We start from the raw sequence: 17,902 nt of genomic DNA on the forward strand, positions 1-17,902 counted from the left end.
TGGCTACTGATTGAATTAGGTACCAGACTTAAGAGCTCTCTCCATGTGTGAGCCAGATAGAGACAGCCTGGTGCAAAGGCAACAGGGTACTGTGGAAATGGAGGAAACCTTCAGAATGCCCCTGAGATCTGAGCTATGAGGCAAGAGGACAACTGAGCAGAGAGAAACAGAGATGCTAAGAGAGACTCTGTGTTTAAGTATAAGAGAGAAAGAGAGAGAAAGAGAGAGAGAGAGAGAGACTATCTTGCTGTCTTGGTTCTTTTAAGTGCCTTGGTTCCATATCCAGGCAGCCATATCTTCATAATAAATCCCCATCTTTCAGTCTATCCTTATTCCTCTCTGTCCGTTGCAACTATAAGAAGGGAAGAAACAGCATGGGGCCTACAAAGCTAACTTATTTCCATCACACTGGAGAATCGAGAATCTTCTTGAACTATTTCTCCCTAAGCCTGCCTTATTTCAAACTAACCCCACCTTTGGGGGCAGAATGTGATAGAAACCCGGTTTTCTCAGCACATTCACATCTGCACTTGTCAAATTACAAGTTCTTCGGGCCCCAAGACCATGCTATTAAGGCTGAATTGAATCTCCAACTAGTCTCCAAAGGTCTTAGCATTGTAGGATACAATTCGGGGGGTCTCTGCAGTGTTGAGTTCCTGCCTCATGCTGATTGGGTAGAAACCTCGATAGCCACTCGCATCAATTCAAATAGGAATTACTTATGCCCTGAATATTCTTTTTGTAAGTGGGTCATATAAGTATTATAAGCATATTAGTAGCATGTTTTGATTACTCACAACTCTGCCAACTTAAGCACAAAGACTTGATACCAAAGACCTGGGTTTAAACTCACTCTTCTACTCCCTAACTGTGTAACTCTGAGTAAGTTGTTTAACCTCTAGGAGTTCCTACCTGTCTACAAAATAGAGATAATACTACGCTCTTCTTAGGGTTATTGTGAAGATTAAAGCAGACAACTAGCAAGATACTGCAGCTGCAGCAACAGCATCGTAACAACAGTAATAATTTCTTAATAATTTCTCGAGCACTTGCTCTCTGTCAGGCTGAGTTAAGCACTCGACTTGCTTTATCTCATTTATTTTCCTGGTAACCTTATGAAGTATGCACATTTTAAAGGTAAGGCCACTGAAGTACACAGTGACCAACTCATGTGCCTGAGTAACTAACACAGCTAAGAGGTGGCCCAGAGAAAGTACTCCCCTCTTTATTTTTTCATTTTTTTTTACATGGGTGAAGATTCTAGAATTAAAGTAATTAGCAGCAACTACTCACTTTGGGCTCATCGGTTCCAAATCTCCAATAGGTTGAATTACATAGTTTTTTCACTTCCTCAGGACCCTCTACATCATAATCTTTGGGATAAGCTTCTCTGTCGCGGTGCCTTAAGAAAAAAAAGAAAACTCTGTTAAGAGGTGAAACTTACTTATCAAGAATTGCCTTTAAATGTTAAAAAATCCAATAAAATTTATTATATTCATTACATTATTTTAATTCTAAATTGACTGGATTTACGACGTATATTTTCCACTCTTTTTGAGTAATGCTGAGACTACTTTGTAAAAACAACTGACACCCGTGGTAAAACTAACACCACAGAAACAATCCTGAGCAAACATGGCAACCATTCAACAGCTCCAGCGAAGTGAATGTTATTGAATAATGGAGATAATTTAATGAAAGTAAATTCTAAAATAAGACATGATATCTTAGAAAGGCAGCTGGCCACTTCAGAATCTTTTTCTGCCATGAATTTCAATTAAAACTTTTTTTTCCAAATGAGAGAGAACAGACAGTATTTGCTCATATGAATTTGTAACATGTGCTCCTGCTTCTAAAGAGGGTCTAAAGGAAACTGTCAATTAAACATAAACTAGAAAAAAAACAGTTCTTAAAACATGAAGATGGAAAAGGAAAAAATATTCCAACTGTCTTATCTAAAAGACTGGTTAGAAGTAATAATAAAGGAGGTACTTAGGGATAGGGAAGGAAAAGAGAGGTAAAGTGGCCTGCAAGATAAGTAGCTATTTTTGTAAAGCTTTCCTGGGTGAGATAAAGGAAGCTGAGCCCAAGCACCCTTCAGAAGAGGACTTGCTATTAAGGGATACAGGGCTAGAATCGTGTAAGGGACGCTGATGTATCCAAAACCTTATCTACCCATCTGTCCCTTCAATTATTCCTTCATGTACTTTTAAGTATCTACTACATGCCAGGCATTTTGCTAGGTACAGGGCATGCAAGCCAGATGGAGTCCTTGCCTTCAGTAGCTCACAGTGTGGCAAGAACGACAAAGAACTAAACATGAAATATCTACAATGGGGACAAATGTAACTGAACAACAATTTAAAAATAATCAAAAAGAAAAAAAACCCCTACAAGGTGCTGAGTGTGGTCACAGGGCTGTGGAAGCAGAACAGCATCCATTCACCCAGACAAGGCACCCAGCATGCACATTAGGAGGCCCTTTAGGACCTCACCCTCATCTTGGCCCTTGTACTGCATTCAGTTTACACTCTTACCTCCCCACCTCTGAGCACGGGGAGCAGAGCTGTGCATAAAGCCCAGCAGTGAGGAAGCCTAGGTTGGAGTGGCAGAGCTCTAACTCTCTTCCCTTCTTCATATCAGAGCATTAATTTTAAAAACACTAAAAGTATTTTAATATGATACCAGCATTTTTTGATACTCTGATGGAAAACTCTCACGTAAGTCCTTAGGGGGTATATTGACCAACATCAAGAACCACGAGTGGCCCTGGCTGGTGTAGCTCAGTGGATTGAGCATGGGCTACCAACCAAAGGATCACTAGTTCGATTCCCAGTCAGGGCATATGCCTGGGTTGTGGGCCAGGTCCCCAGTGGGGGCCACATGAGAGGCAAACACACATTGATGTTTCTCTCTCTCTCTGTCTCCCTCCCTTCCCCCTTCTCTAAAAATAAATAAATAAAATCTTAAAAAAAAAAAGAACCAGGAGTGGTAGAAGGAATGAGGCCATGGAGTTGAGTCTTTGCTAAGCCAGGACCTAGCTGTGTGACCTTCAGCAAGTTATTTAACCTTTCTGTGCTACCATTTTCACATATGTAAAAGGAGCACAAAAACAATACCAATACTTTAGAGTTTTGTAAGATTAAAATAAAAAGTATATCCACCCTGAATTTATTTTTTTAATTTTTAAAATATATTTTATTGATTATGCCATTACATACAATTGTTCTATTCCCCCCTTCATTCCCCTCCACCCTGCACACCCTCTCCCCCACCATTCCCCCGATTTAGTTTATGACCACGTGTCTCAAGTTCTTTAGATTCTATATTTCCCCTACTATTCTTGCCCTCCCCCTATGTATTTTCTATCTACCGTCTATGCTACTTATTCTCTGTACCTTCTCCCCCCTTCTCCTTCTCCTCCTCCCACTCCCCTGTTGCTAACCCTCCATGTGATTTCCATTTCTATGGTTCTGCTCCTGATCTAGCTGTCCTCTTAGTTTGCTATTGTTTTAGGTGTGGTTCTTAATAACTGTGAGTTTGCTGTCCTTTCACTGTTCATCTTTTTAATCTTCTTTTTCTTAGGTAAGTCCCTTTAACATTTCATATAATAAGGACTTGGTGATGATGAACTCCTTGAACATGACCTTATCTGAACAGCACCTTATCTGCCCTTCCATTCTAAATGAAAGCTTTGCTGGATAGAGCAATCCTGGATGTACGTCTTTGGATTTGATGAGCTGGAACTCTTCTTTCCAGCCCCTTCTTGCCTGTAAGGTCTCTTTTGAGAAATCAGCTGACAGTCTGATGGGAATTCCTTTGTAGGTGACTGTCCCCTTATCTCTTGCTGCTTCTAGAATTCTCTCCTTCATTTTAATCTTGGCTAATGTAATTATGGTGTACCTTGGTGTTGGATCCTCCTGGGTCCAACTTCTTTGGGACTCTCTGAGCTTCCTGGATTTATTTCCTGGAAGTCTATTTCCTTTGCCAGATTGGGGAAGTTATTATTTGTTCAAATAAGTTTTCCACTTGCTCTTTCTCTTCCCCTGCTGGTACCCCTATAATTCAGATATTAGAGCATTTAAAGATCTCCTGGAGGTTCCTAAGCCTCTCCTCATTTTTTTTGAATTCTTGTATTATCATATTTTTCTGTTTGGTCATTTTTTTCTTCCTTCTGGTCCGCTCCCTTGATTTGAGTCCCAATTTCCTTTCCATCACTACTGTTTTCCTGTGCATTTCCCTTCATTTCAATTAGTTTAGCCTTCATTTGTTCCTCTAATTTGTGACTAAAATCAACCAGTTCTGTGAGCATCCTGATCACCAGTGTTTTGAACTGTGCATCTGAAAGTTTGGCTGTTTCTTCATTGCTTAGATTTATGGGCTCTGGGGCTTTGAGATCTTTTTGAGCCATGTTTTGATCTGTTGGTGCCTTGTGTTACTTGGCAGAGACACATTTTCTTTGCAGATTTCAAAGATGTTAAAATGTTTCGTTAATACTCTAAATGGTAGAATATATTCATTTTAAATTTTAGAATTATTAATGTAGTTCACAAGTAGTCTTTCAGCCATTTTATTTTCTGATGTAAATCTAACCCAAATGAAAAGAGAAAGACATCTTTTCTACTAGGTTCTATAATCATCTGCTACCTAGAACTTTAAAAGAAGACTACCCTCAAGAGTCAGCTATATTTTCTGACGTATTTGAAGCACAAAACCAATAAAATCAAAGACTTCAAAGAAACATTTGACAATCCACTTTAAAGACTTCATGGCAAATGACTTACATGCTAAGGCAGTGTTATTTTGGTGGTACAAATGTACCAACTGAATAATGAAGACTTTTAGATGTATTTGCAGAATCATAAGGGAAATCTCATATCCTTGGTAGATGCTGTGACATTTCCGCGTAGTGAAGATAAGACTTTGTTTTTCAATGTGTCTATGCTGTATGTGATTTGTATATCTATAACCATGAAACCACAGAATTTGAAGCCCAAACTGCACTCAAAAAGTAAAAACCACTTGATGGAAGCAGATGAGTGGAGTAATTTTGGCACTTAGCATATGCTGAGTATCATGTAAATATGACCTATTATTATTATGAATTTTCTTTAAAAAATTTTCAAGAATAGAAGGCCCCATGGAGAATATTGGAGGGAACAAAAGGAATACAACATTTGGAGACTTTGCCCATTTAAATAGTTTAAATGTTAAATAAATTTTGTCAGCCTGATTAACTCCCAAACATATGACCATGAACACAGCTGAGGGGACATGTATTAAGCAGGGTGACACCATAATTAATTATCTTACCAAGGACACTTTTACAGGGAAATGAGGTACTGAGTACACTGGTAGTGGTGAAAACCGAGACTTTCCTACTCAAACCTGGACCAGAACATTCCTTCCCTATCTTCAGATGCCTGGATCTCAATTATCTTCAAATCCTAGGATAGTTCTTAGGGTTTCTTTGATCTTCCCCTCTAGAAACAGACAATATTAACTGGACAAAGATACTCTGGGTGGTGGAAGAATAGGGCTAAAGAGAGTCAGGATTTTAAAATTGTACAAAATATTAGTAATTACTTTGTAGTCCAAAGAATGCCTTGACAGTACTTCTGCCTTAAGTGGCGTGAAGACCAGTTTGCCCTACTCAAAAACAAAAGCAGACATCTGTGTAAACTCCTATTCCTGTAGTGTTAATATTACTACCTTAAATAATTTGAATTAACTACTCTAGACTAACATCAAGATTACATTGTGTCAGTTTAAGGCCCATTTTAATGCACATTTCTGTGAATGCATGAGTAATTGCATATTAAGTAGATAATACAAGGTTATTTGGTTTCAAAGCAATTCACTGCATTCACATTAGGAACAAATGAACAAGCCTTTCTTCGTGAACAGCATCTAGAGTTAAGACAGACTTCTATTATGGACATAGCTACAAAAATAAGTACTTTTCATTTTCTCCCTAGGAATCACTCAAAAGGAGCCAAGGAAATGGCAAAATTATAAGCAAACCAAACTGTTGGCAAAATCAAAAGTTATAAACCCCACATTACATCACGTGTAAGGCTATCATAAGCAGTCAAGATCCAGGCAAAGATAACTGGAAACAGAGGCAGTAGAAGAAGTCTCAATAACAAGGACTTCCAGCCAAGATGGAGGCATAGGTAGATATAAGGTAGGTACTTTGCTTCCTCATAAAGCCAAAAGAAGGACGACAACAAATTTAAAAACAAAAAACAAAAAGAACTGCCACAAGATCAAACTGTATGGAAGTCCAATAACCAAGGAGTTAAAGAAGAAACATTCATCCAGACTGGTAGGAACGGTGGTGACTGGAAGCCTGGGCAGCAAGGACACATGGCAAAGTGGCAGCTGGAAGACCAGGCGGGTGAGGCAGCAACTGGCAGATGGGATGTCCCCACGTTTGCATGTAGATAAACTGGAGGAACAATTGGGGAGCAAGACACTGTAAACCAGGGTTCCGGCTCAGGGAAATAAAGCCTCAAAACCTCTGGCTATAAAAACCTGTGGGGGTTGTGGCAGTGGGAGAAACTCCCAGTATCACAGGAAAGTCTGCTAGAGGCACCTGCGAGGTCCTAGAATGTACACAAACCCACCCATCTGGGAATCAGCACCAGAAGGGCCCAATTCACTTGTGGGTAGCAGGGGAAGTGACTGAAAGCAGGGAGAGAGCCAAACAAGTGGCACTGTTTTCTCTCAGACCTTTCCCCTACATATAGTGCCACAGTGCAGCTAAGTGGGTTGCCTGCCCTGGTGAATACCTAAGGCTCTACCCTTACAATGTCATAGGTGCAACAAGACAAAGAAATATGGCCAAATGAAAGAAGAGATCAAAACTTCAGAAAAAGAACTAAGTGATAAGGAAATAGCCAACCTATCAGATGCAAAGTTCAAAACACTGGTAATCAGGATGCTCACAGAAATTAGTGCAGACGCAAAATAAAGAAAAAATTGAAGGCAATACAAAGTGAAACAAAGAAAAACACACAGAGAATGAACAGTGAAGGGAAGAAAACTGGGACTCAAATCAAAGATTTGGAACAAAAGTAAGAAATAGATATTCAACCAGAACAGAATAAAGAAACAAAAATTCAAAGAAAAAATGATGAGAGGCTTAGGAACCTCTGGGGCAACTTTAAATGTTCCAACAACTGAATCATAGAGGTGCCAGAAGGAGAAGAGGAAGAGCAAGAAATTGAAAACTTAGTTGAAGACGTAATGAGGGAAAACTTCCCCAATCTGATGAAGAAAACACACATGCGAGTCCAGAAAGCTCAGAGAGTCCCAAAGAAGTTGGACCCATGAAATAATACACCAAGACACAGCATATTTAAATTACCCAAGATTATAGATAAGGAGAGAATCTTAAAAGCAGCAAGAGAAAAGAAGACCTACATAGGAGTTCCCATAAGACTATCAGCTCCTTTTTAGAATGGAAGGGAAGATAAAGTGCTTCCTGGATGAGGTCACATTCAGAGTTCATCTTCACCAAGCCTTTATTATATGAAATGTTAAAGGGACTTATCTAAGAAATAGAAGAAGATCAAAACTATGAACAGTAAAATGACAACAAACTTACAACTATCAATAACTGAACCTGAAAAACAAAAACAAAAGCAAACTAAGCAAACAACTAGAACAGAAACAGTGTCACATAAATGGATACCACATGGAGGGTTATCAGTGGCAGGGAGAATGCAGGGAAAGTACAGGGAATAAGAAGCATAATTTGTAAGTACAAAATAGACAGAGGGAGGTTAAGAATAGTATAGGAAATGGAGAAGGCAGAGAAATTATATATATATATGACCCACTGACATGAACTAAGGTGGGGGGAATGTTAGAGGGAGGGAGGGTGCAGGGCAGAGGGGAAAAAAGGGGAGAAAAAAGGGGACAACTGTAATATCACAATCAGTAAAATACTCTTAAAAAAGAAAAGCATCTCATTAGTGAGATTTCCTGCTGGGGACTCTCACATGCTGACCAAATTACATTTCTGTGGTTATGCAAATAAAATGGAAAATGCTGTATCATTCATACACACATACACACACAGGGGTGGGCAACAGTAAGTTTACAGTTGTGTGTGAAACAGTTTATTCTTGTATAATTATTTTTAATTATTGTATTACAACTACATATATCATATACCATGGGTAATATATATATATATATATATATATATATATATATATAACACTTGGATGAAAGTCTGTAACCAATGGGGTAAGGAGAACTTAAAAACACCAAATATGCTCATGTCCTTGGGTGTTTGCAAACACTGTACGAGGGCAATGGCTTCAGAGCTAGAGGGACAAAAGTCTAGTCCTAAAGTCCACCTGGGAGGGGAATATACCTGAGAAAACCTTTCATATGTGATAGACATTGTGCTCCCCAATGCAATGTCTCCTTTTTTCCTAGAAATATGAGAGGTTAAAATTCCTAGGTCCCGTGAAGTTAATGAGCTCCCATGCAGTTAGTGGGGCCTTCTGACTTCTTCTGGCCAGCAAAATAAATATGAGCAGAAATGACATGTGCCATTTCTGGGCCAAGACAGTGAAAGCTCTTGGACAATCCTCAACTCTTTCTTTTCCTACCAGGTTTTCCTACCTGATGACTTTCTAGATCATCAGCCTTAATCAGCCAGAGTCCCAGAGTATCTATGTGGAGGCAAGTCCACCCCCACCAAAAACCTAAAGTGGACCTTGAATGAGTAGGAAATAAACCTCTATGTGTTGAGCCACTGAGATTTTTTTGATGTTTGTTATTACAGAACAAGCCTAGCTATTCTGACATAGAAATTGGTATAAGTAAGATGGGTGCTATTATATTTAGCTAATGCTAATGTATATGGCATTGCTAAAGACCAGGCAGAAGACAATAGGAAACTGATATCAGGGGCTGGAAATGCCAAACATTTGATAGCCACATTAGGTGAAGAGTCAAATCATGTACCTAGCAAGATTAGGGAAGAAAGTGGAAAATAGTTTGCTAGTTTTGTTTGTGAATTGCTAATTGACAACTGTTTTGCCAATGTATTTTTAAAAGGGAGAAAGAGAGATAAATTCAGGAAATTGGCCGATTTACAAGAAGAAAAAGGGAAATAAGAGATTCCAGGAATTTGGATCCTTGAAATGAGAGAAGAGCCAATGACATTTAGATCTCACATAGTAAGAGAGAAAACTGAGAAAGAATTTTCTGAGGCAAAGTTCCATTAAAGTCAGGCTTACAGCAAAGTTCATCCAATTGCTAGATCCTCCCAGTGAATTAAGTTTCATTGGAGCAAGTAGGAGCTTAAGGAGCTGGACAAACAGAAGTTCCCAGGGTTTCTGATTTCTGCAACTAGAACAGTCCCAAAGTGAGAGTCAAAATGTTATGAGGAGTAAAAGTGAAGAAACACAAGTCTGAGAACTTAGTCTAGAAAGAGTTGAGAGAAATAGGTTACTAGCAGTTGGAACTAACTGTATTCAAACAAGTAAGTAACTCGCGAAGTTTTAAGAACTACACATCCAAACAAGCCAGGAAAATGTATTTAAAAATTCTTTATCTGTTCAATATTTAAAATATATTTTTTCTATTCCCAAACTCTGGGAATAGGAAATGAACTGAGAAAGCTGAAAACCCACAGGAGGGTGTATTCCTTGACATCCGTTGCAGGTGTGGACAAGGAGAATAGTAGAAAAGGTCACACATGGGCAGAGGCAAGGGCTACAATGAGAAATGAGAAAAGGAAGCTGCTGCCAGAGAGCAGAATCAGGGTCCAGTCTAAGGACATTCCTGACACCAGTGTAGGGCTCCCTAACAATGCCTGACAGAATTTAAGAGTGTGGATAAATGACAGTCCTGTCACTTCCATGTTTTCCTCTTTTTCAGGAGGAGTACTTACTACAGTGACCTTGTCCCTGTCCTACCATTGTATCCTGCATAGATGGACGGGGACAGATACTTTGTCTTGTTGCTTTGCAAGTCTTTGAACCAAGTAGAGCCACAGCTAGACTTAGCAGAGAGACTATAACATAATAAGAAGAGATCTTAGACTTCTGACCTGTAACAAGATTGAATCTGGGACATTTTTCTTAGGTAAATGTGTGAATATAGACTGCATTTGGAAAGAGTGAGACCAATAACTGGTGACCTGCCTAAAAAATACATTTCACATAAAACTGACCAAAATTAAGAAAAAAATATTTTGAACTATTTAAAATATATAAATAACAAATGCAATAAAACTAGAAATCCATAATGCATTTTTAAGAAAATTAAACTGTACAGAAGTTCGACAGTAACAAACCATTTATCCAGACCGGTAAGAGGGATGAAGTCAGCGGCCGGCAGACTGGGGTCACATCAGGGAAAAGTGGTGGCTGCCAGACCAACCCAGGCATGGAGTGGCAATGGGAAGACCCATTTAGGCATGCAAGGTGGCTGGCTGACCGCAGTCACACATTTGCTCACAGATAAACCAGGTGAAAATGGGCAGTGGGACAGACCATGCAACCCAGGGCCCCAGCGCTGGGAAATAAAGCCTAAAAGCACCAATTGAAAACACTTGTGGGGGTTAAGGTGCTCGGAGAGGCTCTCAGCCTCACAGGAGAGTTCCTTGGAGAGACCCATAGGGTCCTACACAAGCCTACCCACCCAGGAACCAGCACCAAAAGGGCCTAATTTGCTTGTGGGAAGCAGCAGAGGGGACCAAAATCCAAGAAAGAGCAGAACAAATGCCATTGCTCCCTCTCTGACCCCGCCCCCAGTCATAACCCAGTGACTGGGTTGACCCCCCACCCTGAGTGAACACCGAAGCATTTGCCCCTCATAGATAATAGGCACAAACAGACCAAAACATTATGGCTCAAGCAGAAGAACAGCTCAAAGCCCCAGAGCCAATACTTCTAAGTGACAAAGAGATACCCAACCTATCAGATACACAGTTCAAAACACTGGTGATCAGGATGCTCACAGAACTGGTTGATTTTAGTCACAAATTAGGTGAAAAAATGAAGGCCACGCTAAGTGAAATGAAGCAAAATGCACAGGGGACCAATAGTGATGGAAAGGAAACTGGAACTAAAATCAAACAAGTGGACCAGAAGGAATAAAAAAACAACCAAACAGAAAAAAAAAAAAGAAGAAACAAGAATTCAAAGAAATGAGGAGAGTCTTAGGAACCTCCAGGACATCTTTATATGTTCCAACATCTGAATGATAGGGGCACCAGAGGGGAAGAGGAAGAGCAACAAGTGAAAAATTTATTTCAACAAATAATAAAGAAGAACGTCCCCAATCTGGCAAAGGAAATAGACTTCCATGAGGTCCAGGAAGCTCAGAGAGTCCCAAAGAAGGTGGACCCAAGGAGGAACACACCAAGGCACATCATAATTATATTAGCCAAGATTAAAATGAAGGAGAGAATTCTAGAAGCAGTAAGAGATAAGGGGACAGTCACTTACAAAGGAGTTCCCATCAGACTGTCAGCTGATTTCTCAAAAGAGACCTTACAGGCAAGAAGGGGCTGGAAAGAAGTATTCCAAGTTATGAAATCCAAAGACCTACATCCAGGATTGCTCTATCCAGCAAAGCTTTCATTTAGAATGGAAGGGCAGATAAAGTGCTTCTCAGATAAGGTCAAGTTCAAGGAGTTCATCATCACCAAGCCTTTATTATATGAAATGTTAAAGGGACTTACCTAAGAGAAAGAAGATAAAAAAGATGAACAGTGAAAGGACAACAAACTCACAGTTATTAACAACCACACCTAAAACAAAAGCAAACTAAAAGGACAGCTAGATCAGGAGCAGAACCATAGAAATGGAGATCACATGGAAGGTTAGCAACATGGGAATGGGAGGAGGAGAAGGGGGGAGAAGGTACAGAGAATAAGTGGCATAGATGGTAGGTAGAAAATAGACAGGGGGAGGGCAAGAATAGTGGGGGAAATGTAGAAGCTAAAGAACTTGTGACACATGGACATGAACTAAAGGGGAGGAATGAAGGGGTGTGCAGCGTGGAGGGGAATGAAGGGGTGAAAATGGGACAACTGTAATGGCATAATTAATAAAATATATTTAAAAATTTTATTTAAAAGGACCAGTATTGAGTGCGAACCAAAATTCAAGGGCTAAATCTTCCCCCTCTCCTTCCCTTCCTCTCTAAAAATAAATAAATAAAATCTTTTAAAAAAATTTTATTTAAAAAAGAGTGCTTTAATTTAAAAATAAATTAAAAATTAAGGACAAGTATGGAGGGGTACAAAATATAGAGGGATCCATACAATGGACTAGTTGGGCAATTAAAATAAATGAAATACTCATACATGTTATAACATAGATGAACCTTGTGAACATAATGCCAAAAAAAGAAGCCAATCACATAGGACCATTATATTACCCCATTCATATGAAGTGTTCATTATAGGCAAATCCACAGAGACAGAAAGTAGAGTAGTGGTGGTTTAGGGCTTGAGTGCTGGGGAAATTTGGGAGCAACAGCATTTCTTGGGGGGGTTAATAAAAATGTCCTAAAATTGATTGTATTGATCGGTACACAACTGTAGCAATACAGAAAAGAGATGTTGAATTACACATTTTAAAGGGGTTATTTGTATAGTATCTCAATTACATCTTTAAAAAGTTGTTAAAAATGGGATATAACCATCAAGTAGAAGAAAACACTTTAAATCATTGAAGACTGTTTTTCATAACTCTATGCAAATATGTTTAGAAAACTAGATAACGTAAAACTTTCTAAGAAAACAATTTACCAAAATTGTCCTCAGTAGAGAAAAATGTCTAAACAAATAATTTCCAAAAAGAAGTAACAGAGAAAACTATCAAAGAAAAAAGAGTCACCCTCCAAACAGCACTAGGCCCAGGTGGTTTTACGGGGGGGGCGGGGGGACCTCCTTGTTTGTGCCTGGGACGCCCTTTGACATGCTTTGACCGGCTCACTCATCTGAGGGACCCGGGTCTGGATGGGGGCAAGAAAACCTATAATGAATCTCATTTCATTTACTATACTCACTTTAACATAGCTGTAAACCAACTAGAGGTATCTTTTCCAAATTATTTATATTTATCATAGGATTGTTTAACATATAAAAACGTCCAGTAAAAACATGCAATCTATCTAGACAAAATTTTTCTAATAATTCACTAATACAGATACTTTTCTTTTGAATTCTGGATGTAACTCCACAATACCTTAACTTCTAGGCAATTGCTGGCAATGTAATTTTGGCTTTGTTGGCATGGACCCTTATAATGAGAACAGGTGCCACTGAACTTGGAACATTCAGGATTCTTATACAGCAATGAGTGGAGAATTTATTGTCTGTGACTAGATCTATTAGAGGTTTTGCTGCTTTCATCCTTGCTATTAATGGCTATATGCAAACTAGCTAGCCTTAATGTGTTGACCCTAAACACAGCTTAGCTCTGTTCTCCCTACACAGCTGGCTGTAGGCTGGCAGATATGTAAATTAGGCATCAGAGGTAGATGAGTAAATGCTGTTTAGCTGGTACGGCTACCACTAGGACTAAGAGTCATAATTCTTGCAATCACACACTTGATATCACTAAGTACCAATCATTATGCAATCAAAAAATGCCCACACATATATCCAAACATTCTGACAGAAGGAAGTAATACCCTCAGTTGAAAACTACCTAATGTGCCATCTTCAGTTCTCCATGAACATACTAGAAAGTCAGACAACCTCCTCTAGAAAACGTTCCCTGACCCGACAAACCTAAACGCTCCTCTTGGAGGTTCCCAGAGCACTCTGCTTACTCCAGTTTTAGCAGTTATCACAGCTCATAGCAATTGCCTGGTTAGCCTTCCTTATTACTGTGTCACCATAGTCTTGACCTCTTAAGGGCAGGGAGGATGTCTTGTTCACTGTCAAACCCCAGACCAGCAGAGTGCCTTCAACATAGCAAGGGGTATATATGTATAAAATTAAAAAAAGAGCTCTTCAAACAAATGAACAGAAAAGGAAAACAAAAAACTTATAGACACAGACAACAGTATGGTGGCCTCCAGAGGGAAGGGGTGTTGGGGGTAGTAAAGGGAAATGGGGATGAATATATGGTGATGGAAGATTTGACTTTGGGTTATGGACACACGATGCAATATATAGATGATGTATCATAGAATTACATACTTGAAACCTACACAATTTTTATTAACTAATGTCACCTCAATGAATGCAATTCAAAATTTTTTTAAATAAGAGAATTCTTTAAATAATATTTTAAGTGATTTTTTTTGAGTGTGTACAAACACTCACTTAATGTTTCTGGCCCCTAGCTGAGCATGTCAGCATTTTTTTTGTTTTCTTTTTTGTTTTTTGAGAGTTTAAAAACTTGTGACAAGTCATTATATATGTTAATTTCAAAATATTCTTTCTACCACTTTCTATAAGAGGAGACCAAATTCTTTGCAGTAAATAAATGGCCTTATATTAATTCTTTCATTTGATCGAAACTGGAACAATCTGAGTTGGGATCTAACATCTTAACAAAGAAACATAATTTTTCTGCCAATAAATTATTTTAGTTAATGCTTCAAACCTCTGTGAAATCAACATAAAAATACACTGTGTGACTAATAACAATTAAAATAAATTTGTATTTCAAGTAAAATAAACAGCAATAAAAGATTAACATCTATCAAAAACAGTAACACAATATTCAAATTTATTCAGAACTAACTTTTTCAAAACTCCATAAAGATCTGTTCATCTGATCACTACACAAGATTTCTGTTTTCTGCTCATTTATTCTAAGGTTAGTTTTTAAAAACTGCACTGGATTGGTACTGGTTTGGGTGGGGGTGGGAGGAACACAGTTTAAAGTCAAAATAACAGCAAATGTAGGAAATCTCCAACATATTAATGGGTTGTATTCTAAACATTTGCTACAAAGTTGGGTCTTTGGAATTTGGAATTCATTTTCCACTATGGTAGCTACCTAGTTATATAATAGATATCTATAGGATAGGATGAGACACAATAGTTACCCGTGGGATAGGATGGGATATAATAGACATTTATAGGATAGATGGGATATAGTAGACATCTATAGGGCAGGATAGGACATAATGAACACCTATAGCATTGCCAGCTCAGCACTTCTTTCTCCTGGGTGGATCTACCTTGCTCCCATGGCTATTAGAGAGCTAACACATTTCCATCTAACCTTGTCCAGTCAGATGAGTCCAAACAGATACTTGGCCCAGGAATGGGTATCTGACCTGAAATTTTTGGAATTTGAACTGAAAATACCTTAAAATCAATGATTCTTTGTGGGATGAAGATGTAAGGTATGAATTCCAGAACTAGAGCTGCCATGCTTCCCACAGTTTTCAATGATAAGTGGAAGCAAACACACACAAAAAGAGGAGAGAGGAAAGATGAAGCAAACCTGGTTGCATTTGTATCCCTTATTCCATTTATTCCTAAGGTTGAGCTGCAGTCCTGCCCTCCTTATCTAGTAATCAACCATTCTTTGAATATCAAGAGCTAATTCATCTTCTTGCTTTTTTAGGCTACTGAAACCTGAGTATCTGTCACTTGCAACCAAAAGACTGACCAGTACTCCCAGAAGAAACAATGAAACAATGAGGTGGCTTTCCAAGCCATTCAGAGAAGTTTATGTAACAATACCAGTTCCAGTGCTATTAAAAACCCTGAATCTGGCCTCAGTGGTCATAGACTGAACCTGTCCTTAGTACTGAACCCCAAATTCTTCCTTCTTCCTCCCTCCCCACACTCTTAACTAGAAGGGATCATCAGTGAGGTTAAGAGAAAGAAAACCTGGTGAAAAAGTACCTGTGACTGCCTACGAAGGAAAGAATACAGCAGAATTACAATGCAGAGCAGGGCTCCTGGGCCCCAGTGGGAAGTGGTCCAAAGGGTAGGGAGTTGGCTCAGGCAGAAGTACTTGCACACAGCAATAATATGTACTTATCCAAGGGCACCCACATGGAAAAATACCTGTCTGTAACACTTGGCCTTACAAGGGTTCATCTTGAAAGCAAAGCTGTTTTATTTTGGCCATTGCCAATTAAGTTAAGCAAAACCTCACATAAAGGTAAAAAGTAAAATAAGTCTATAATGACAAGTTTTTAGGAAAAGAATTTGATTAGAAGTTAGTAAGAAAGAACAGCACTGAAAGAAAAATGGAGTCAGGACAAAAGGATGCAGTCTCCTGGAATTCATTTGAAAAATAGAAAAATAAGGTGCTTCCCTCCTCCCCCCAAAACTACTACATTTGACAGCCTTTGTGGGTATGTGCATATGTTGAGGAATGAGAACGTAGGACTGGATTAAAAATAACCATGCGTAGGATCTACCATTATAGAACACAGACAGAATGAAAGGGTGTGGAAAGCAATGAATTGAATAGCATCATCCTTTGTATCCAACATGAACTAGTAATTTAAAAGATATTTTTAAAAGACTCATAATAAACTATGAAGAGTGACTCAGACTCTGAAAGAGATGAAGAACTGTGTCTAAATTCTGATCATTTAGAGAATGTTTTCTTAAGGGGAAAAGATATAAAAAATGATATCAAAAAAATTTGAGTAATTTTACTTTATTTTTATGAAAATAACACCTGTTTATTATGGAAAATGTAGAAATGGCAAAGAAAAATAAAAAAGAACAAATAATCCATAAATCCACCATTCAACAGTAAATATTTTGTGTTACATGGTGACTATCATTTCAGTCTCTTTTCAATGAATATACACATTTTCTAACAGAAGAATCCAATGCATATTGCATTGTTCACTCACAGTGAGGTTTATTTTTAAATATTAATTTTTTTACTCTCCTTAACTCTTTAAAATAACATTTCCTCTAATAAATCAGAGGCATCCACATTTGCCTTGGAAGCACTTAGGACTGTTGTGCCATGAATATGAAGAAAAGTAGTGTTGCTGATTGATTTCTAACTAACAAAATGGAATTTTTGAGTGCTGAGGGAGGTATTTTTCTTGAAAGTCAGGCATTGTTGAGAGATAAAGTTTAAATTTGTTAAGCTTCTAGTAACAAGACCAAGAGCTCCCAAACATGGGACAGATGGAGTGATCTTAAAATTTACATTTTACAGCAAATCATTTTACAAAGTAAAAGAAGGATTTGTAATAAATCTCTAGCCAATAAGAGCCAACCTATCCTGGGCAAACCACAGCATACACACCCCCTCTCTGCAGGGCATTTGATGGAAGCTGAACTGAGTGTCAGTGGGCCAGCAGCGGGGCTGCCACGGAGAGGGATGGAGGTGCACCTGCCACAGTGGTTGTGGGGTGACCTGCCTAAGACAGGGGCTGGGGAAGGACAAGCCTGGCATGGGAATCTGTAACACCAGCAAAAGCCAACGTGGAACTGAGTCTGTAAGCAGAGACATCAGGTCCTCAACAAACCAAGTGGATTGATTAGTCACGAATTCGCCAGCAGCAGGCACAGAAGTTGAGTAAAGGATGAGGTGGGGAAGAACAAGGACCACACACAGATCCAGGGGCCTCGCTCCCCCACCACCAAAATATCACATAACCTCGGTCTTTGTACACACACAGATGCCACCGGGGGAAGTAGAGGGTGGAGGAGGAAGGATTTGGAAAGAGTGGGCACTGTTCTGAAAGAGAATGTTTTAATCTAACACAAAGAGACAGAGATATGCTTTAATTGGCATGTTCAAATTTTCTCTAGTTACCAACAGTTGAAAAGCTGTTAGGATCAGTTTTAGAAAAATTTCACATGCATCTCAGTTGTGTGCACATCTCTAATTCTGCCACCTACTAGACAATGAATATATTTCTATGTCACTGGTCTACTATTACATCATCTCAGATGGTCACGTGATAT

The 17,902-nt window shown here is 38.8% G+C and overlaps 1 protein-coding gene across 3 annotated transcripts in view; it reads right to left on the reverse strand.

Moving 5' to 3' along the window:
* Positions 1 to 17,902, reverse strand: part of CFAP95 (cilia and flagella associated protein 95) — a 109,496-nt gene that overhangs the window by 43,325 nt on the left and 48,269 nt on the right. Inside the window, exon 2 of one of the 3 annotated variants that reach the window (XM_053656262.1) lies at positions 1,294 to 1,402. The exons of the other annotated variants lie outside the window; for them this stretch is intronic. The gene's annotated coding sequence lies outside the window, so the exon portion shown is untranslated. The remainder of the gene's footprint in view (positions 1 to 1,293; positions 1,403 to 17,902) is intronic. 3 annotated transcript variants of the gene reach the window in all.

Source organism: Artibeus jamaicensis, unplaced genomic scaffold (genome assembly GCF_021234435.1).
Source record: "Artibeus jamaicensis isolate MK-2021 breed Jamaican fruit bat unplaced genomic scaffold, CSHL_Jam_final scaffold_1964, whole genome shotgun sequence".
Taxonomy (NCBI): Eukaryota; Metazoa; Chordata; class Mammalia; order Chiroptera; family Phyllostomidae; genus Artibeus; species Artibeus jamaicensis.